Below are 24,436 nucleotides of genomic sequence, written 5' to 3' on the forward strand. Positions count from 1 at the left end.
GTAAATTTAATAATATTTAAAGACATATTTAAAGAATTTTAAATAATGTTACACTAACTGATTAGAACTCTCCATTTATTAAAAAAAAAGTAGGTGGATGGTATCTGAAATGTGAAATCTCTTATGAAAATGAAAAATTAAGCTACGAAACTTGGATAGATAGTCAGATGAACACCATTATTGTAAGGGCAAATTCAGTATTTGTTCATATTTGTTCAGTTTGGGGAGAAGGATGGTCAGTCCTTCCTGTATGAGTAACTGCTTCTGAAAATGCACTGGAGAGTCCGCTTTGGGTCAGTTCCAACTCAAGGGTATATATCAGCAACAGTATCCATCAAATTATCTTTTATCAGTAATTGAAGATGTTTTATTAGTTTGATACTGGGCTATATATTAGGGATATATAACGATTGATGTATATTGTTATAGAACTTAATAAATGGTGTCAAAAGAGCTGCTATCTAATTGTTGTTGTTATTGTTGTTATGTGCTCTCGAGGTACTTGCGACACATAGTGACCCTATGTACAAGAGCCCTAAATCCTGCCCTATCCTGTGCCAATGCACTGCCTCTGACACACCCATCCAAATCTAATTAGATATATAAATAGTATAAACTATCAGTTTTATTAAGAGATCCAAATATAAGGTTTATGAAAAATTAGATTATGTAATATAGACTCATCAAGTGCAGGAAAGAATTTCTCAAAGATCCTGAAGATAACTATACATTAACTACTTATGTTATCGAGGGTTTATTATTAAAAATGGCTTTCATAGTCATTGATTAACTTCTAGTTGTGTGAAGAAATATTTATTATATTAAGAAGATAAGATTATGTAAGATTAGCCCTACCTTGTTGTTGTTGTTATGTGCCATCAAATTGCCTGCATCTCATAGTGACCTTATATGTAATAGTTCTGAATCCTGCCCTAACCTGATCCAGTCTTACTGACTCCAACACACCTGCCCTCATTTGTCCTACTTTTTGTACCAATCCTTCTCCTCCAGAATCTTCTTCACCTGCACTGTTGCTCCACCATCCCAAGCATGATGTTCTTCTTCAAGGATCGATCCCTCTTGGCCACGAGCCCTAGCTATATAACTTCGTAGAAACTCAATGCTCATACTCTTTTAGGAAACTGGCTTTCCTAGGGCACAACATTCAGCTGCACTGCAATTTACAATCTGCAGGATCCTAACCCGTCACTCTTCAGTCTCTGCACCAGTGGTGTGCATCACCTAGAGTCACATGGATCATTTCCCTGATAAGTCTTGAGTTTCTGTGAAACTTTTCAATGAACCACAGAATCCATGGGACATACAGAAGTGGGGAAACTCAATGGAGGAAGAATAGTTGGTGTTGGAAATCATGGAGTGATACAGTAAGTCAATTATTTTAGTATTATGGACTTCTGACTTTTAGTAACTGGTGGATTTTAACTATGTACTCTTGGGATGACAGCTCAACTCTTTACCACTTGGTCACTAGAGCTCTTTAGTAACTAATCGGCTATTAATCCTATCAGAACAAATGGTAAATGCACTTGGTGTCGTCAGAAGTGGAATTAGCTACTAAGGCTCAGACTCACTTTAAATGTGGCTTTGGGGGAAAAGGGTAAAGAAGAGAATGAGCAAACATTTGGTCTTTGGATGGGATAAGGAGTACCCATGGAATAATGCAGCTATTATAGTCAATTACTCAAGGGAAATTTATTATGAGGCTAGTGGGCCTACCTCCTGAGAAGCTAGTTAATTTGAATAAAATCAGAATGATGAGAAAAGAGAGATATTTGCAATTTCTTGGTTCTATTATCAGCTAATGTAAGGGGAAAGAATGTAGGAGGTATGGTGGCTGATGTCAGCACTGAATCAAGTCCTACTAGTATAGAGTTATGCCTTTTAATCTCAAAGTTTATCTAGAAAGAAACAACCATGCAGGAGTTACAGGAAATACCACTCTAAACAGTGGTCATGGAAAACGTAGTGCAGGAGTCAGAATAGTAGGATGAAGAAACTATTGTAACCAAGGGGTATGTTGTTGTTGTTATGTGCCATCCAGTCACCTGCAACCCATAGCGACCCTCTGTACAGCAGCTCTGAACCCTGCCCTATCCTGAGTCAGTCTGAATAGTTCTGACTCACCAACCTCCATTGCCTCAGTGACTGTATCAATCCATTTCATGCAGGGTCTTCCTCTCTTGTGCTGTCCCTCCACCTTTCAGAGCATAAATGTCCTTCTCTAAGGATCAGTCCCTCCTGACCTCATGCCCAAAGTATGTGAGATGAAATTTCAAAATCCTAGCCTTTAAGGAGAAACTTGGTTTCACCCTCTCCAAGACAGATCTATTTGTTTTCTTGGCAGTTCATGGTTTGTTCAAGACTCTTCTCCAGCACTACAACTTGAAGGCATCGATTCTGCTTTTGTCATCCTTAGTTATTGTCCAGCTCTTTGATGCATAGAAAGTAATTGCGAAGACCTTGGCCTGGATTAGACACACTTTAGCATTCTAGACTGACATTGTTGCTTCTCAATACTCTGGAAAGGTTCCTGACAACAGATTTTCCCAATGCAATTTGTCTTTTGATTTCTTGGCTGCTTGTGCCAAGAGTGTTGATTGTGGAGCCAGACAAGCTGTAATTGTTAACAACCCCTATCTCTTGTAGAAAGCCTAAACAAATCTGTGTTATTCATCTTAATCATAAAGTAATTCATTGTGGGGGCCTACTCAGAGTTACTTAAAACAGAACTCAACTAGTTCATCAAGACATGGATTGACAAGAAGGATAGAGTCTTCTGCTCTAAACCTCAGCAGGGAACCCAAAGCCACAGATACACAATGTGAATGAAATAGCCTGATGGTGGGGGAAAAATCTTCTTGGCGTTTCTGGGCCTAGGAATTCAATGTACTATAATGCCCAAACTTGTTGATAAAGTACTTGAAGAGATATAAAATTGAGTTAGAGGGATTTGGGAATACAGCAATTGATGGTATTGATGGTGAAAGTCTGGATGAGAATTGGAAAATACAGACATTGTATCAAGTAATGGCATACAATTTTCCTAAAAAATATTATTTGCATGGATATTATGTCAAATTAGGGAACATTCCTTCTACCAAATATTGTAAACTGGGGGGTGTGTCCATCTAAGGTCAGAATAGATTACACATGCTAAATGAGAATTATTAGAATTGCCTGAGCTCAGTCAGGTTCTTAATTTGAAGCAATACAAAATAGCTAGTGGAAAAAAAGAAGTGCGTGATTTGGTAAAAGATATGCTAAAGGCTTAAGTGTGGAAAGCAACAAATTATTTGTTTGTTTGTTTTTTTGTCTTTTTTTTTCCTCTTTTCTTCTTTTCTTTTTTGCAACAAATTATTTGTATAACAGCTCTCTATGGCCTGTGAGAAAGGTAGGTGTTTCATGGAAGTTATCTGTAGACTCGTTTTTGTGGTTGAGTACTGTCAAGTCAGAACTGACTGATAGCTGACCCGTTAGTGGGTTTTCAGAGGTCATTAATCAGTGGGAGAATATTGTCTATGCTTCTTCCACATAGCAGCTGATGAATTTGAATCACATGCATTTGGAATTTCAGTTTAAGTTCTTACAACAAAGTCATCAGAGCTCCCAAATTTTAAGACCTAAATAAAGTATTACATAGTACCGTGCATGGTATCAGTGGTACAGAAAATGCTGCAGACCAATAGGGACTGGTACTTAGTGAAAGATCTTGAACATACTTTTATCTCCATTTCAATCTTGGAAAAGAGCCAGCCACAACTTGTTCCCACATCAGGAGGAACTCAGATTATCTTTACAGTGTTAACAGGGGGTCATTTGAATTTGCTGGCCTACTGTCATAGCCTGGTTAGAAGAGACTTGGACATGGTCCAGATATCCAGTATAATTACACATAGCATTGATGATATCCTGATAATATCAAACTCTTGAAAAAAGGCTAGAGATTATTTGAGAACAGTAACTGCCCACATGATCAACAGAGGTTGGTTGGTAAATCCAGCAAATATCTAGGGCCTTGCCCAAACAGTAAAATTATTGAGAATGACTTGGAGAGAAGCTATCTGTGACATTTTACAAACAAGCAAAATCAGATTGCTGTCACTATCTACTCCCAAGACTAAATAAGAGGTCCAATGTTTATTGGTTTTATTTGGATTTTCAAGGACTCTTATCCATTATCTTAGAATATTATTAGCTCCCATTCATAAATTTATTGGAAAGAAAACTCGATTTGAATGGAAGCCTAATCAACAGCAGGCTATGTCTGAAATACAGCAAGCAGTCTTACACTCCTTGCCTCTAAGCCATTAAGATCCACATTCAGGCATGATTCTTGAGGTATCTGCCACCTGTGTTCACACAGATTGGAGTTTGTGGTAAAGATTTGATAAAGCTACCCTGCAGCAACCATTGGGATTCTGGACTAGAAAAGTCCCTGAGGCTGATACTCAATACACCATGTGCATAGGTTTTTGTTTGTTTGTTTTAATTTGAGAAACTTGGTAAGCCATAAATGGTATATCTGTGGACATAGTTTTTTGTTTTGTTTTGTTTTTTTAAGTCACTTCAGCTTCTTTTTTTAGAACACACCATACAAGAACTAGAAAGAGAACAGCTAGAGGTCAAAGAGTTATGAAGAAACTGAAGTATTATAAATCATAGTAAAATAGAATTGTACAATTGAAGAGAAATAGTCATATTTGATTGTTCAGTTGGCATTAAATATTATGTTAAATCATGTTACTTTGTATATTTATAGGTATTACAGTATTGCTGTATCATAAGTTGACTATTAAGTAGCCATCCTAAATCATATTCCTTTGTATTTCCACTTCATTTTTCATATTTTGATCTTCTCTTTATTCTCATGGTTGGAAATCCATAATATTCTTTAGAATGTGCATATGTGTGAAAGATCCATATCTTTTACTAAGTGCTTGATATGCCCTTTGAATTTGGAAATTTACTTATCTTTGAATAATAAGAAATACTCTATTCTAATGAAATTAATCCCTTTTTATCAGCTATTTTGAAAAAAGAGTCTCAATCTTTTGTATGTCTGTATCTTTTTCTTTTGCTTGAGTTGTTTATACATTTTTTAAAATGTTTTACTTTTATGAATATCCGGAGACAAAAGATATTTAGAACATGTGGATAATTTGACATTCTTCAAAGAAAGTCTGATGTTGCTGATTTTACTGCTTTTTACTTCTTACCAACATGCCTACCTGGAATAGCTAAGAGACATCTTATTTTTGTTATATAAATCATAATTTCTTTGCATGAGAAAGGTTTTGAAGTGCAATAGTTTGCTTTTATATTGCCTTTCTAGATCTAGTTTTTAACCTTTGCTAAATTATTGGTTCAGTCAGTTTTTCAGGGAATTATTCAGTCAGCTTTGCAACTTAAATAGCTTGCTGTTCATTGCAGTCATTGGTCACTTTATTACACAAACTGAGTGATTTGTGGTCAGTTCATGGATTATGGAAGAACCATACATCCTTCAAAATTGACAATGAGTAGGTTTATATAAGTACTAAGTCTTCAGAGATTCGGGGCTTTCACTACCAGCAAGAAGAAGAACTTGGTCTTCGTTCCAGGGATGTGAGGCCTATGAACTGAGAAACTGCTAGCTCCTGAGATGAGTAGTTGATGGTCTTCTCCACAATCAGCACCTGGTCAAGTTTTCACAGATAATAGTGAGCTTTTCCAAGAATTCTTTCCACAGGTGTAATCAATCTGATTCCTGTGTAAACTGTTAGGTGATGTCCATATTTATAGTCACAGTATGTGTTTTATTATAAAAGGTGTTTGCAGTGAATAAATAATTGTTTTCACAATATTCTATCATTCTATCTCCAGCCTCTTTTCTGTCACCAAGTCTATATTTTCTGACTTTTTCTTTCTTCTCAACTTTTGCATTTCAGTCACTCATTATTATTAATGCACTTTGGTTGCATATTTATTTGGGAAGTATAAACATTTCATTTACAGGAATATTTTGCTTTTTTATGTTTTCTTAATATATATAATAGTAATGATTTCCATTTTGCCCACTAGCTTGATGATTGTTGTTGTCATGTGCCATCAAGTCGCCTACAGCTCCTAGTGACCCGATGAAAAACAGCTAAAACAGCTCTGAACCCTGCATTATCCTGTGACAATATTATTGACTCTGACTCCCCTAACCCCATTACTCTAGTCATTGAGTCAATCCATCTCATTGAAGGTCTTCCTCTCTTGTGCTGTCCCTCCACCCTCCTGAGCATAATGTCCCTCTCCAAGGACTGGTTCTTCATTTAAAAATGCCAAAAATAAAAAGCTTGATGATAGATCATTGTAATTTCCCATAGAATTGTTGGTATCATTGAATGAACATTCTTGATTGTTAGTAATATTGTCACTGCCTTGAAGTTTGAAGTATGTCATGTCTGCATGTTAATAGATGTATTATTTCATAATTCATCCTGCTAAGGTTAATAGCAGACTACTTATGAAAAGTCTCAGGCCAATGTAGTCCCAAATGTTTAACCAGCTATATGTGTCCAAAATTTCTGTAATGAAAAGCTCCATCCATGGCTCAGTTTCCCAATTCCTCTATATCCTTTGTTTCAGAGATTCACTAGAAGGTCTCCCAGACCTTTGACTTTTGTTAACTGACTCTTTACAAGGAGATAGACTCAGTTATATGGGGAAAGCACAATTTCTCTAACAAATAGTGTTAGTATAATTAGAAAACCATCTGAAGAAAACTTAATGAACACCCACATCTCTCATCTTATGCTAAAATCAACTCAAAGTGGATCAGGGACAACTTAGAAGTAAAACCAAAGACTATAAAATTCATCAGACGAAAGCTAGTAAGAATCCTAAAAGCCTTAATTCACAACATCAAGTGTCTTCCAAACATGATTAAAAACCTACAACCACGAGAGAATAAAATAAATAACAAGACACTCTAAGAATTAAATCCCTATGCACATCAAACACTTCTCCAACAGAATAAGAAGGAAACCCACAAACTAAGGAAAAACAATTTGACAATGACATATCTCATCAGGGACTTATATCTAAAATGTATAGAATATTCCAAAACCTCAACAAGAAAAAAGTAAACAATCCTATCACAAAATGGGCACAGGATAGGAATAGACACTTCACCAAAGAAAGCATTTAGATAGCAAACAAACACACTAAGAAACATTCAAAATCACTAGTTACCAGTTACATGTTAATCAAAACAACTATGACAGTCCTTGCTTCGGCAGCACATATACTAAAATTGGAAAGATAAAAAAAGATTAGCATAGCCCTACACAAAGATGACACACAAATTCATGAAGGGTTGCATATTAAAAAACAAACAGCTATGAGATAACCATCTCACCCCAGCCACAATATCAACACAACAGGGCAGCAAACAACAAATACTGGTGAGTTTGGGCAGAGATTGAACCTCTTATTTGATGTTGTTGGAAATGTAAAATGGTACAACTACTATGGAATTTGATCTGGCACTTTTTCAAAAAGTTGAAAATAGAAATACAATTTGACCCAGCAATCCCACTTCTAGTAATACTCCCTAAAGAAAGGAGAGCCACAACTCAAATAGATGTATGCATATCCATGTTTATCACTGTATTATTCACAATTAGAAAGAGATGGAAGCAACTCAGTGCCAACCAATAAATGTGCACCTTCACAATGGAACACTACACAAAATTGAAAAAAAAAAACAACAATGAAATAGTACATTACACAACATTAGGGATCCAAGAGGACATTATGCTAAGTGAAATATCTCCAACACAAAAGGATACTTGTTGCAAAGCACTACTGTTGTAAAATAGTACAGACATGGGGGTAGCTGTAGAGGGAATTAGGAAGGAGTGAATAGATAGATAATGAACACTACACTGGATCAGATGAGGGGAAGAACTATTTGAAAGGAATATGTGATTATGCCTGTATGCAGAACAGATCATCTGGGAGGCTGGGTTCTATGAGAAGAAATGAGGCATCAGGATTGGTAGAAGATATATCAACAATCTACGTTATGCTGATGACACAACCCTGCTTACTGAAAGTGAGGAGGACCTGAAATGCTTGCTGCAGAGGGTCAAGGACTGCAGCCTTCAGTATGGATTGAGCCTCAATGTCAAAAAGACAAAGATTCTCACCACTGGACCAATTTGCAGCATCAGGATGGATGGTAAAGAGATTGAGATTGTTCACAGCTTTAGTCAACACTACTGGCACCAGCAGCCAGGAAATTAAAAGGCGCATTGCCATGGGAAAGTCTGCTGTTAGGGATCTCTCTAAAGTACTGAAGAACAATGGTTTCTTTCTAGAGGCTAAGGTGTGTCTGATACAGGCCATTGTCTTTCCAATCACTTGTTATGCATCACAGAGTTGGACAATGTCTAGGGAGGATAGAAAGAGAATTGATGACTTTGAGCTGTGGTGCTGGAGAAGAGTACTGAGGGTATGGACTGCTTGGAAAACAAAGAGAATCATCCTGGAGGGGGTTAAACTGGGCTGCTCCTTGGAGGCAAGGATTCTGAGGCTTAGTCTGAAATACTTTGGATGTGTTGTGAGGAGGGACAGGTCCTTAGAGAGGGACATCATGCTTGGGAGGGTGGAGGGACAGTGCAGGAGGGGAAGGCCCTCTATGAGGTGGATTGATTCAGTGAGTGGTGTAATCAGGACGGGTGTGTTGGAGACAGTGCGATTGGCACCGGACGGCGTAGAGTTTAGGGCAGTTGGACGTAGGGTCGCTATGAGTTGCAAGTGACTCGATGGCATATAACAACAACAACAACATATGATTATGCATTATATATATGATAACAATCTGGAACCAGGGGTGCATTGCAGGGTAGGTTAGGGAAGGAGGAGGGTGGCAGAGGTGGGAGAAAATGTGCCAAAAAAAAATAGAAGGTACCTAAATTTTGTATGTATCTTACTGCTGCCATTGGAAAGAGCCATATCTTTTGTTATGCTGTTATCCAAAAGATTTTCCTGTCCTTAAGATGGCACAGCCTTGATGGATGAAAGTAAAGAGGACTGAAGCACTTACTAATGAGGATCTAAGCCCATACTCTTTGGTATATGATGCAATTAAATATAAAGAACACAGAAATCCTTACAACTGTACCAGATAGTAATATCATGACAAATGAAAAAACAAAGCAAAACGGAAACCCCTTGAAATTGTCAGGAATTTAATTGTATGTGCATCTGCAATCAAGATCCTTTGGATTAAAAACTAAGAAATGAAACAACATATTGCATTGGATATAACTTTAGCAAATGTCTTTCTTAATGTTCCACTTTGTTATGTTGAACCATTATTAGTGGAGTAGTAGTCAAACACACAAAAATGATGGGATATGATTAATTGAGATAATACGTGTAGAAGAACTGATACTGTCCTTTCATTGTTGCTCAAGTTCAGTAAGACCCGTATCAACCCTATTAACTACAGACTTACACCATGTCCTATCCTCATCATCTCTGATACATTTGGGCCCATTGCTGCAGTCATTGTATCAGTCCATCTCATTAGGGGTCTTCTCTTTAACTGACTTTCCACTTTTGCAAGAATGATGGTCCTTTCCTATGAATAGAATCCCCTAGACACATGCTTAAAGTATGTTAGATGAGGCTTTATTATCTTGGCCTCCAAGGAGCACTCTGGTTGCACTTAGCCAAGATACGTAAGTTTGGGTTTTTTTGGCAGTCCTTCGAATAGTCAATACTCTTCTCCAACACCACAACTTAAAGGTATCAATCTTCTTTTCTCATCCATGTTCATTGTCTAGCTCTCAGATGTATAATAAGTGATTTAAAAGACTACAGCCTGTTTAGATAGGCACATGTTAGTCTTCAAACTGACATCATTACTATTCAGCATTTCGGAAAGGTCCCTTACTGTAAGGACTTGCACAATGCAATATGTCTCCTGATCGCTTGGATCACCAAGGGTGTTGGTGATCCAAGCAAAATGAAATCATTGTCAATTGTATAAAAATATTGACAAAGTCATCTATTATGATGCTGCTTAGTGTCCCAGTTTGCTTTCTTGACTGAGATGTATCTATGTTGAAGACTATAGTTCTTGATCTTCTACAGCAAATTTTTCAAGTCCTCCTCATTTTCAGCAAGCAAGGTTGTATTATTTGCTTAACTAAGGTTATTTATGAGTCTTCCTCTCATCATGATGCCACATTCTTCTTTATAGAGTCCTGCTTTGCTGATTACTTTTTACTTCACTAACTATAACTCATTGTAACTCTATGAACAATGGATCTGAACCCTGTCCTATCCTTTGTAGTCCTTATCATCTCTGATATACATGAGATTATTGTTACAGTCACTGTGTCACTCTATCTAACTAAGCATATTTCTCTCTTTTGTGGACCCTCCAAGTTTTCAGGCTGATGTCCTTTTCCAAGGACTGACCCCTATTAACACCATGGTTAAAATAAATGAGATGAAGCCTCATTGTCCTTGCCTCCCAAGTGTACCCTGGTTGTACAATAATCTCCAGGAAAAATTTGCTTGCTTTTTTGACAGTCGACGGAATATTCAATAATTTTGTCCAAAATCAGAATTCAAAGGCATTGATTTTTCTGTCATGCTTAGTCATTGTCCAACTTTCAGATTTAAAAGATCATGGCTTGAATTAATTGTCCATTAGTCTTAAAACTGACATCATTGCTTTGTAACACTTTAGAGAGGTTCTTGACAGCATATTTACCCAAGTTGTGCCAAGAAATCTGGAGAACAACCACTTGGCCAACTGACTGGAAGAGATCTATATTTGTTCCCATTACGAAAAAGGGTGACCCAACAGAGTGTGGAAACTATAGAACAATCTCATTGATTTCACATGAAAGCAAGATTCTACTGAAGATTATCCAAAAATACTGGAACAGCACATCAGCAGAGAACTACCACAAGTCCAGGCGGGATTTAGAAGGGGTCGTGGTACTAGGGATATTACAACTGATGTTAGATGGATCTTAGCTGAAAGCAGGGAATACCAGAAGAATGTCTATCTGTGTTTCATTGATTATGCAAAGGTGTTTGTGTGGATCATAACAAACTGTTGCTGACTCTGAGAAGAATGGGTATCCCAGAATGCTTGGTTGTTCTAATGCAAAACCTACACTTGGACTAAGAGGCAGTCATCAGAATAGAGCAAGGAAACACTGTATGGTTCAAAGTTGGGAAAGGTGTACGCCAGGGATGTGTCCTGTCTCCATACCTTTTCAACGTCTATGCAAAATAGATTATCCGGGAGGCTGGGCTCTATGAGGAGAAGTGTGGCATCAGGATTGGTGGAAGATCTAGTAACAATCTGTGTTATGCTGATGGCACAACCCTGCTTACTGAAAGTGAGGAGGACCTGAAATGCTTGCTGTAGAGGGTCAAGGACTGCAGCCTTCAGTATGGATTGAGCCTCAATGTCAAGAAGACAAAGATTCTCACCACCGGACCAATTGGCAGCATCAGGATAGATGGTGAAAAGATTGAGATTGTTAACAACTTAGTCTGCTTGGCTCCACAGTCAACACTCTTGGCACCAGTAGTCAGGAAATAAAACAAAAAAAGTATTCCGATGGGAAATTCTGCTGTTAGGGACCTCTCCAGGGTACTGAAGAACAATGGTGTCACTCTAAAGACTAAGGTGCATCTGATACAGGCTATGGTCTTTGCAATCACTTGTTATGCATCAGAGAGTTGGACAATTACTAAGGAGGATAGAACGATAATTGATGTCTTTGAACTGTGGTGCTGGAGAAAAGTATTGAGGGTACCTTAGACTGCTAGGAAAACAAACAGATTCATCCTGGAGAGGGTTAGACCAGGCTGCTCCTTGGAGGCAAGGATTCTGAAGCTTTGTCTGACATACTTTGGACATGTGACATACTTCGAACATGTTGTAAGGAGGGAGAAGTCCTTGGAGAGGGACATCATGCTTGGGAGGGTGGAGGGACAGCACAGAAGGGGAAGACCCTGCATGAGGTGGATTGATTCAGTGATGGGGGTAATCGAGATGGGTTTGTCAGAGACAGTGTGATTGGCACATGATAGAGCAGGGTTTAGGGCTGTTGTACATAGGGTCGCTATGAGTCGCAAGCGACTAGATGGCACATAACAACAACAACAATAGATCTTTTGATTTCTTGACTTCTGATGCCAAGCGTGTTGATTGTGGATTAAATGACTGACAACCTCAATCTTCTCTCCCTCTGTCATGATGTTGCCCACTGGTTAAATGAGATAATGTTTGTTTCCTTGAAGTTGAAATTTAATCCATACTGAGGATGTAATCTGACTAATAGGTTGATTTATTAATTCATCTAGAATTAGTGATCAGAGTCAAAGACTATTGAGAAAACAAAAATTAATCAAGTATCCAGAAGAGAGTTCTTCTGGCTTAGTGGTAAAAAGTTACATTGCCAACTCAAATGCATGTGATATGAATACACCAGCTGCTCTTCAGGAAAATGATGGGCAATCTACTCCTATGTCATTTATTGTATATTAGCACCTGTTGAGAGATCACCAAAGAGTCAATGCTGGCTTGACAGTACAGGGCAAAACGTAACAGTAGCCGAAAGTGAAGTAGAACAAGGAATATCATGCTAATGTCAGACGGATGTTGGATAAAGACAGAGTATATTAAGAAGGTGTCTTTCTATCTTTCATTGAGTATGTAAAGGTGGGTTATTGTTGCTTTTTATGTACCATCAAGTTGCATAAGACTTTCTGCTACTATATTAACCCCAGATATGAATCTTGCACTGTTTAGAATTATTTATTTGGCTATTGTTACTGTTATTTATCAGGATTGTTGAGTTCACTATACACCCTGTGTTGTTGTTGTTAGGTGCCGCTGAGTCATCTGTGATCCATAGAGATCCTATGCGCAGCAGCTCTGAAGCTTGCTCTGTCCTGAGCCAATCTCATTGATTCCAACACATCAAACTCCATTGCCTTAGTAGTACCAATCCATTTCATCGTGTCTTCCTCTTCTGTGCCATCCCTCCACCCTTCTAAGCATGATGTCGTTTTTGAAGAATTGGTTCCTCCTGGATATGTGCTCAAAGTATGTGAGTTGGAACTTCAAGAATCTAGCCTCCAAGAAGAAGCTTGGTTTCACCCTCGCCAAGACAGATCTAATTGTTTTCTTGGCAGTCCCTGGTATGTTCAAGACTCTTCTCCAGCACCACAGCTCGAAGGCATCAACTTTCTTCTGTCATCCTTAATCATTGTCCAGCTTTCTAATGCATAGCAAGTAACTGCAAAGACCATGGCCTGAATGAGGAGCAACTTAGCCTCTAGACTGACATCGTTGCTTCTCAGTACTCTGGAGAGGTCTCTGACAGCAGATTTTCCCAGTGCAATTTGTCTTTTGAGTTCCTGACCACTGGTGCCAAGAGTGCTAATTTTGGAGCCCAGCAAGCTATCTACGTATGCTGAAACACTAGACTACACAAAAATGTATGTGACATCAAAAGTTTATAAATACCCATTAACAACCTACATTATGTACCTGGAACAACCTTGTATACTGAATATAAAGAAAGCTGAAAGTACTTACTGAAGATGCTCAAGAACCATAGATGATGAAGATTACTAAGTTTAAAATTATATAGTACTTTTCAATGATCTCAAAGGAATTGCCTGGCCACACAAAAATGCAATTGGGTTATAGTTAAAAAATAATTGATTCTATTTGTTTTCATCTTTCAGACAAGCTTTTCACCTGTTTAATATTTGTAGGAATCAATGACTTGACTACTTCATGGATTCTAGAATGTGGAAAATTTATCTGACTTCAAAAGCAAGGTGAAAATCAATTTTGAATTTTCCCTTAGATGAGGTAAATGCATTACATTGAAACTGAAGACACCTCTATCTGTCTTTTTTCTGACTTAACCCAACTAAAAAGCAAGCAAATAAATTAAACTCTGAGTTGGTCAATGAAAGAGGGGGCCCCAGAAGTATCAAGAATTATTTACAAGATCTTTCTTTTTCTTTTAGGGCCTTAGTAAAGTGAAACCCCTTCTCTGTTAGTAATGTTTTCTGTAAATGCTTTTTCCATTTTGTCCAAGAGCAAAGTATTTAACCTTTAAGAGTATTCAATCTCGAACTATGTTTGTGCATTGTCTCCATGTTTATCTAATCAACAGGAAGTTTGTTTTCATGCTAATAACAATGTGGGCACATTTAAATAGCTTCTGTTTGAATTATCAATCTCTTTTATGTGTTTTCCCCATGGCTTGCAGGTAATTAAAAATTAAATTTCACTTTCATTATTTTTAATTTATAATTTCTTCTACTAGATGGATCTTTGCTGAATATTGCCAATAGATTACTGGGAAAAGATGGTTACGGAGAAAGAGAGACTACACATGTTCTAGTGCAAATGATAAACTTGAACTGGGGATAGCTCTCATGAAGTTAGTGGAATTGTGTCCTATAAAGAGTTTTTCTTTTGTTCTCCCTCATTGGGAAATATAGTTAATGTTCTGAACTGCAACTGAAAGTTTAAAAGTTTGAGTTTACATAGAGACACACTGGAAGAAAAATCTGGCCAACTATTCATATAAAAATCAAATATTAAAAGCACAATGGCGATTAAATCTTCTTTAATATATATGTAGTCAGCGTGAATTGGAATCAATTTCTCAGCCATTGGTTTACATGGTAATTCCTAATTTTATATCTTTCACCAGGTCTTACTACCTTTCATGAAGTTGAGCAGTCCTGATAGTGTAAAATTGCAGTAGTGAAATGATTTTACACATATTCCCTGTATTGTGTTAATAACACTCATTACATCTTAGAAAACAGACAGTAGGTCCATATTTTTTATGTTGTTATTGTTATTGTTATGTGCCATTGAGTTGGGATCAACTCATAACTGACTCTCCAGCAATAGGAAGTTTTTAGAAGCAGTAAATCACACAGGAGGAGATTGCCCATCTTTCTCTCACTGAACAGCTGGTAGATTTGAACTGCTTGCCTTTGGGTTAGCAGTGTAGCTCCTTACCATTAGACCACAAGAGCTCTTTCATCTTTTATATGCTAGTATCAAACTATTCAGCAATTTAAGAATAAAACGTTTCTTTCCAGAAACCATGTCAAAGTCTTTCATGCTTATTAGCCCATTCTGTAATGGCCCATTTATATTGATGTTTTTAATTTTTCTAACTTTTGTTTCATAATTTCCTTTAAAATGGGAATTACCAAAAATAATTAGGCTGAAAAGGAACAGCAAAGTAATGAAAATATGAAGTGTTTTCTCCAATTTTTTCTCTTACAGGATTTTTAAGTGGAAAATCCAATGAATTAAGAAACCAAACTTAATTTCTAATAATATGCTGAAAATCATACCAAGTTAGAGATTTTCCTGCTCTCCAATGAGAATATATTAAGATGCTAACATGACTGATCTGTGAAGTTTTCAAAGTTTGATTAATCTTATTTCAAATTAAGAGTTCTGTTTGATTTCTTATGTTTATTAAACAATCTTCACTGATGTTAATTAAAATGTACATTAGTCATACATGTGTTTACCTCTTGAAAGAGGTATATTGAATCAATGACCGTTCCCGTCTTCTGTTCCCCCCCACCCCGCTTCTGTTTTAAGTAGATGAAATACTGCAATTGAATTTAAATTTTGGGTGACCATATTCTGTGGAGCAGTCTAAGATTTGAGATCATTATGTACAAGTTAAACAACGATTTTTTAAACATGATTAACTGCTAGCTGACTAGTGAAACAAGAAATGAACCAAACTCTGCAATGTATTTTTTGAATTCAACTCAAATTCTCAAACACAAGAATATTTTATCTTTTGTAAATTAGAGCTACAATCATTTAGAAACTCTAAGTTGTAGTTACTGCCTTAAGTATTTATAGTTCATGTTCATCTCACTAAGGACATAAGGATTATTGCCTGTCTTGTGCTAATTTGTTTTGCTGGAACTGTATCAATTTAATAGTTTCTCTAGATCATTCATTACATTGTTTATGTCAAGGGATGGCTGAGGTAATCTACTTAATTCTTCATTCTTTAAGTTCCTTACACAAGATAGTTATGCATGATAACAAGATATATATACACTGACTTTCTGTATACTTGTAAGATGTGGAATCTGGTGAAATTCAAGTTAGAAAAAATTTCTTTAATTTAATCAGATAAATTGAAGATTTTCAAAGTCTTACATTGTAATTCACCTGTATACATCTATAGAGTTTATTGCTTATTTAAGATTCTGAAAATTATGTAACAGATCTGTTTTACATAGTTATACACAGTATTAAATTATTGTTACATCAATTAGAATATAAATTATAGGCTGCAATGGAGAGGCAGTAAAATATGATGATTCTAAGAGCTGTGATTTTTTTGGTATCTAAGCCTGATATCCTGAGGTTATAGAAATAAATTTACTTGATATTAGAAATGCAAGCCTGTTAATAGAAAGAAAAATACTTTTTTGTTTGATTCAAATGCTTTCTTTAGGATATGGAAGGTAAGGGTTCTAAAGATACTGTTAAGTCAAGAACATTAATACACTTTCTTTTCTTTTAAGAAATTTACTTTAGATAGTTGTTGTTGTTGTTGTTGTTATGTGCCGTCGAGTCGCCTGCGACTTTAGATGCTAGTACTGAATATTTTGAAATAAGGTATAAACATGAAAAAGTAGGGGAAAATGCAGTTCATTCAGTCATTAAAATATTATTGTCTTACACTGAAGGTACTATTTTATAAAATTTAAGAATCCTTTTAATTTACAAACTAATGATTATAGATTTCAATTGATAGATGTGTTTAGTAGTTGTAGTAATTTTTGTTCAGTGGACAGAATGAATATTGGAATAATGGTGTTTGTTATCAAGATCATTAACGGAACAATATTTTCATATGAGCGTTTGTTTCCTTAGCATATTAAGACATTTGTTAATATACATACAGGTATGTGAATGAATATAATTGCATAAGGGTAAGTCATCTTGTAGCAGAAATTATTTAAAGATATTCTACTCATGGCATAGCTCAATGACAGATAAATTCTTGGTAATTCCCAAGAGAATCACATGTTTTCATACAAACTGATAGTAGATTTGCCCTGCTTCTGATCTTCCCAGACCATTTTACATTGAAATGTAAAGTATATAGAAATAATTCAGAATTGGCTAAAATAGTCACCGATTCTTACCAGCTTTCATAAAATTCCTTGTTAGAAAGAGCCATTTCTAGAACATATAGAACTGACCTTCAGAAAAGATTTTTAAGACAACAGGATGAATTGGTTGCATTCATGTATACTTCACTTTGGTTACATGTCTAATACACCTATTTTTATAAATCTGTGACAGGAATACTTCTGCTCTACTCCTGGGCCACCAGGCATGAAAACTGACACTTGGTTTGTAATTTTCAATTTTGTCCCATTGCCAAGAGCCTAGGACACTTTATTAAATATATGTTGTGAAATCAGTTTGCTTCACAATATAATCTACTCCTGATTCACGTCCAACTACCAGTTTTCTTGCCCTGCGGTCCTGGAGTTAAGCAGAAGTATTGCTGGGTGTCCTTGCTCTGTAAAGCAGAGACCAGGCAATATGCTTTGAAATATTACCCTTTCTTCAATCAGACAAGTTCTACTTTTTATTTGTCTTCCTCCCCAACAACCTTCATTCAGTTTTACTCCAAGAGTTAGGAATCCTAAATAAGGAAGTAAATTAATGTTTGAAAATTATTTCAATATTCCAGTCAGACAAGTAAGAATTTTTTTTTTTGTTTTTTTCCTGCTGTAAGTCTTTTGTGTCAATACCTGGAGACAGAACATATTGGAAATCCTGGGATTAATCTCATTCAACTTTTTATCCATGAATCCAGTAAAGATATTCAAGGAATTTAATCAAATATGTAGCTGCATGACCATAGGAAGGAAATTGGATTTATGTCTCATTTTAGGGAGTTTATGAGGCGCCCTAGTGGTGCAATGGGTTAAGGTTGGATGGCTAATCAAAATGTCAGCTGCTTGATCCCACAAAATGTTCTGTGGGAGACAGATAAAACAGTTTGCTTTCACAATGATTTACAGACTTGAAAAATGTATGCGAGCAATTCTACCCTATCATAGTGAGTCTCTATGAGTCACGGTCAACTGTATAGTGGTCTGTTTTAGTGGGAAATAGGTATCTCAAAAGCTTTCAATAGGCTTGTAACATATCTAATAAAATGAAGTCATATGAAGTTACTTTAATGGGTTTTTTAATGTTTTCTATTTAAACTCAAAAGTAAAATAAAGCTAAATAAGAGACAGAATCTAATAAGACCAGAATAGGATGAAGTATATACAAGTCACCAGACATACTAGTAACAAATTAAGATGAAGGTAAAAGAATAGAAATTTTCAATGAGTTCATCTTTTTTGGATCCACAATCTACATGTTTGATACCAGCAGTGAGGAAATAAAAAGATGAATTGCATCAGGAAAGGTTGCTGTCAGGGATGGTTCCTAAGTGCTGAAGAGCAATGCTGACAGTTTGAAGACTAAGGTACACCTGATCCAAAACCACAATCTTATAGGTTACTTGTTATGCAGTTGAAAGTTGGACAATATAATAAGAATCATAGAATAAGAACCAATGCCCATGAGTTATGATATTGGAGAAGGTACTAAATATTTCATGGACTGACAAAAGCACAAACAAGTATTTTATTGTCAAAGGTGCATTCAGGGTTCTCTTTGGAGGCAAGATTAGTATATAAGGAACAGAAAAAACTGTACAGGTGGATGAGTATGACATCTACCCATTTCATATAGTGGAATTGTCTCCACCAATAATATCCTTAGTATCAAACAAATCGCTATGTGATCAGACATGCTACCCTCCATGCCTCTGCACCTATTTCTATGAATCATTGGGTCCAAGGTTTATTGCAAATAGATTCATAGACTTAATTCACAGTTGTGGGGATTATTAGGAAAATAGGTTGGGGATGGTATAGAGATAAAGGATATCACATGGTGAAAGTCAAGTTTCGTGAACAGCAGCCCCAAGCCAGACTAACATCAAGACACAATCCTTCCATTAGTTCAGACAGCTTCTCAGTCAACAGGAAAGTCTAAGTTCAGAGCAACAATATCTCTGGTTTCCTCAATCTTAATAAAACCTTCATCTCGTAGCAATCACAATTAATTCTTCATTTAGCCATTCCAGAAACAAAACCTGTAACTTTGTCTCCATCCATGTCCAGTATTCAGTCAGGCTATGCCATGCTACAATCTCTTCACACTCTTGCCACAGTCTCTTCACAATCTCTCTACTGTGTGGAAAGCTCTCTTTTGCTCTCCTATAGCTGTGGATGACTTGTAAGAACATGTGTCTGCAGTTGAGGTAGTTTGGAAGTTAAAGGATAATAAAGTTGCTGAAAATTTTAGGTGAAAACACACTACAAAAATTCAAAGGAAAAGATAACTGTTCATACCCTCAGCAGGGTATTTAATTAATCAGTAGAAATATAGACTTTAAGCACATAATCTAAACATACAACATAAAGTTTCCTCCAGAAATAAGACATGTAGGGGAATTTTGACATCCTCTGAACTCTGTTTCAATGAACAATCTCACACTGATGAAAATATCAGACTCAGGTGGCCTAGTGGCAAGAAACTGTGCTACAAAAGGACATGATTCAAACCCACCAGTTGCTCTGCAGGAAAAGGATAGGCAATCTCCTCCCATGCAATTAACTGCTTCTGAAAGTCAGTTCTGACTCAGTGGTACACTGCAACAACTGCAATATATAACAGAGCTAGTCATTTATTCTGTGACAGGTCATTGATTTTTGTTAGTTACCAGAGTTGGTTTTGACCTATGGTGACTTAATGTGTAAATTTCTTTTTCTTTTTGTAAATTTCTTTAAATATTTATAGGATGTCATGTAGACAATTATTAGAATTCTCCTATCAAAGAGCTGAACATTAATCATCAGAACAGTTAATGTAAATCATAAGGAGGATTTTAAAAAGTACTCATGTAAAGAAGATACTTGTTAAAAATCATTATTTGAAGATGGAACATATCCTCCAACAAAATGGATTAGAGTTCTCTTTAGAAGTATTCAAAAGGATAGTTGAAATATACATCAGTTAATAAGCTGTTGTACATGGTGTTTTTATTCTGAAATAGATGATTGCCTAAGAAAAATATTGAAAAATTTTTAAGCGTAGTAATTTTTTTTAAAACTCAGTAAACTACTTTAAAAAATTAGAGATTTTTTTCTCTCAAAAATATATTTTTTGATCAATGTTGGAGAATTTGAAGCCTTCTTAGATGTATTTACTGTGTATAAAATAGCCATAAAATTTAATAATCAAATGAATTATACAAACTTTTTCAACATTAAAAAAACAGACCCATTAAATAAATTAAGGTGTTCGAACCTACCAGATGCTCTGCTGGAGAAGGAGGGGCAATCTCCTCCTGTACCAGTCAGATTCAATTTGACAGTACACACACAAAAAATTAAAAAAATTAAGGCACAAAATTGATAAATAAGAGATATATAGAGAACTAAATGACTATATTACAAAAAGGCTTCAGGTATTTTTTTTAATAGGGTCACTATGAGTAGTGCTTGACTTGCTGGCAATCAACAATAACAACAAGGACTATTGGTTTTGAAACCAACCATCAGAATAAGTAAAACCTATAATCTAAAAAGACTGAAAGCAGAATTACATATGCTGATGACCTCACCCTTCAAAGCCATAGCTTATTTAGATTCAGCTAATGTAATGAAATGGGATACCTTATAATATCTGTTACTTTCTCTTTAGAAGAAAAATCCTTTCCCCATTGTAACTCTTGCACCTAGAGTCTAAATTACTTAATATATATTATTTACATGGAAAGGTTTAGAGCATCTAGTCTTGCCTGTGACCCTTTTTCAATAAAGTGAACTTATTTTCTACAGCAGCAAAGTCAGTTGTGAATTTCAGTAACTTGAAGACCAAGCCCCTTTGACAATTCAAATTCACCAGCAACTAAGTGAGACAAAGATGGACAACCACTTCCTATGCCATTTTAAAAACACATTGAAGAGTTAGTTCTGACTTCACAGCAGTGTACTTTTATAGCCATGATCTTGTAACTGCCATGAAATTAAAGGATGAGACCAAGTAAATAAATTATTTTTGACCCACATCAGATAGTCTGCTAATAACAGATAAGTTGTATGAAATCATTGTGGGAGTGAGACTATGCAAATAATGTTCAGAGAAACTTTGTAGTGGATTGGTCAGTGTTTCAATATTACTAGACTGAAAAAGAACTAATAACATTGGGTGGGAGGGGCCTCACTCCCTTCAGAAAGAAGAACTCAGAACATAATTTGCCTTTCAAACACAAGATCCCTGCAGTGAGAAACAGAGCTGTATTACCAAAGAAGAGAGAGGGTGAGAACCAGAAGCATAAAAAATAGTCTAACAGCATCAAAACCAGGAAACCAACAGAAGGCAGCTCAATTGGCTTCCTGGTTGACTGAACACATGGGTGAGTTGAGTGCCTTCAGGTAAGGGACTTTCTGATAGAAGAGGATATCTTTGTGCCCTTATGAGTGGAGCTAAGAGCTTGAAACACTTCCTCAAGATGGGCCCAATTAACCTGTCTGCTCTCTCTTGAACAGTTTCTCTTATCTCCAAGTTGATATTGATCTTAACTTGTAACCTGCTACTTTGCGATGTTTCTTATATTTTGTGTTCTAATTAGTAAAGTGTGTTTGCCACTATTTTTCCTCATTTTGATTGACTTCTAATTTGGGCTCTACCTCTAAAATTATAATTATCTGTCTTCTTCTACTGTTCATATGTTTTCCAGAGGCTTGTTACTTAAGAAGATGGCAAATCCTGTTTCCTAGTCTATCTTAATCTGGGACCATTACTAAAACTTGTCAACCCTAGGTGACCCTTGTAGCATTTGACACAAAAGTACCACACTCAGTATCACAGCAACCCACAAGTTATCTCAGTACAGCAAAGTAACATATAAGTTCTGTGCCAATTAAAACAACATATTCCCCAAATGCAACAAACTGTCAATTTAGTGTTGTAGGTTTAAAAAAAAAATACTTTTGTTATTCAAAGTTTGAATGCATTGATTTTCACAAAAATCCTTCCCATTTCCTTCACTCCACACACCCATCAAATTGTGCAGCCCTATGTTTAATACCCCATCCCCCCTATACTCACTCCACTATTTACACCCTTCTCCCCACCCCCGCCTTGAATCCTCATATTCATTCTACGAAAATAATGATTTTATACAGTATTTGTCCTTAGGGGACTAAGTTAGTTCCCTCAGCATAATGCTTTCCATTCCCTCCCAAGTTAGGTAGAAATTTACAAAATGATTGCTAGTGCATATGAATGTATCACAAGTTTTCAATTCATTTATTTGTCGTTGGGCATCTGGGCTGTTTCCATGTTCTTGCAATGGTGAATAATGCTATTATGAACATTGTTGTACAAGTTTCTATTTGAACCTAAGTTCTAATTTTCTTGGGGTATATATGTGGATTAGAGATTTGGGAGTAAAGCCCCAAACCATAATGTTCATAAGAGACAAACTGGATCAAGCTTAGAAGCTCTAGTCTACAGTATATAGACTGCCAAATGCAGCCAGAAATATATGATATGAAAAGGATAAAATTGATGATTGAGACTTTCTAAAGATTAAATCCTTGTGTTCATCAAAAACTTTTCCCAACAGGGTGAAAAGAAAACCTACTGATTGGAAATAAACATTTGGCAATACCATCTCAGACAAGAATCTCATAATAAAAATGTATAGAATACTGCTGTGCCTCCACAATAAAAGTCTGACAACCCAATTACAAAATTGGCAAAAGACACGGAAAGAATATTCACAAAGGAAGATATTCAAATTGCCAACAGACATATCAAGAAATGCTCCAAATCCTTGGCAATAAGAGAGATGCAAATCAAAACCACAAGGAGATACCATCTCTAGTATCAGTGGCAAAGTTTAACAGAACAGTAAATAATAAATGTTGGAGAGGATTTGGTGATATAGGAACTCTTTTACATTGTTCTTGAGATTATACAATGGTACAACCATACTGGAAGGCAATTTTGGGCTTCCTTAAAAAGCTGAACATAGAAATTCCATATGACCCAGTATTGTACTTCTAATAGCAAATAAGGCTTCAGACAAGGCACCAAGGCCACAGGCCTGAGGGCCCAACCAACTCTTAATCACAAGTACATCTGATACACTGAATACATCTGTGGAAGAAACCATTAGATAAAATCAATATCAGCAGTTAAAACTATGCCAAGGATGGATTGTGGAACAGACCATCAATTGTTCATTTGGAAATACAAATTGAGGCCAAAGAAAATGATAACAAGTCCTAAGAAGAAAAAAAAAAATTTGAAGATACTCTATAATCTTAAAACTAGATTTGAAGCATTAAGCACCTATGATTGAAGATGGGATGAGTTGTAGGATGCTATTAAGGATATTAATCATGAAGAGAGCAGAAGGTCATTACAAAGATAGAGGAGCAAGAAAAAACTGAAATCAACGTCAGAACAGACTCTAGAAATAGCACTAGAGCACTGAAAGACCAAAACAAAGGGAAAACATGCCAAAGTAAAAGAACTAAAGGAAGATCCCAAAGAGCAGCTCAAGAAGATGAAGCAAAGAATTATACTGGAATGTGCAGATACCTGGAATTGGAGAGTAAAAAAGGAAGAACTTTCTGTGTATTTCTCAAGCTCAGAAAACAGAAAAACAGATTCAAACTTCAAGTCACCATACTGAAAGATGCTATGGAAAATATGTTGAATCATCCAGAAAGCATCAAAAGAAGATAAAGGAATAGACAAAAGACACCAAAAAGAATTGACAGACACCAAAAAAAATCAGCAGGTACCATATGAGCAAGAGCCTATAGTAATGAAGCAAGAAGTTATAGCCACACTGAAAGCACTAGCAAAAAAGTAAGGACCCAGGAATTGATGGTATAACAATTGACTTGTATTAACTAAGAGAGCTAACAGATGCAACCCTTAATGCAACTCACTAGTCTATGACAAGAAATTTGGAGGACAGCTTTCTAGTCAACAAGTTAGAAAAAGTTCATATTTGTTCAGATTAACAAGAAAAATAATCCAATATAAAATTGAAATTGTCAAACACAATCAACATCATTTATGCAGATAACACAATCTTGCTTACTGAAAGTGAGGAGGAATTAAAGGAAGAACTTGTTAAGAAGCACTTGTTGATCAAGGAATTCAGCCTTCAGTATGGATTGCAACTCAATGTCAAGAAATCAAAGATTC

The sequence above is a fragment of the Elephantulus edwardii genome, unplaced genomic scaffold (assembly GCF_000299155.1).
Source record: "Elephantulus edwardii isolate Elephantulus edwardi_28Jun2011 unplaced genomic scaffold, EleEdw1.0 scaffold00013, whole genome shotgun sequence".
NCBI lineage: Eukaryota > Metazoa > Chordata > Mammalia > Macroscelidea > Macroscelididae > Elephantulus > Elephantulus edwardii.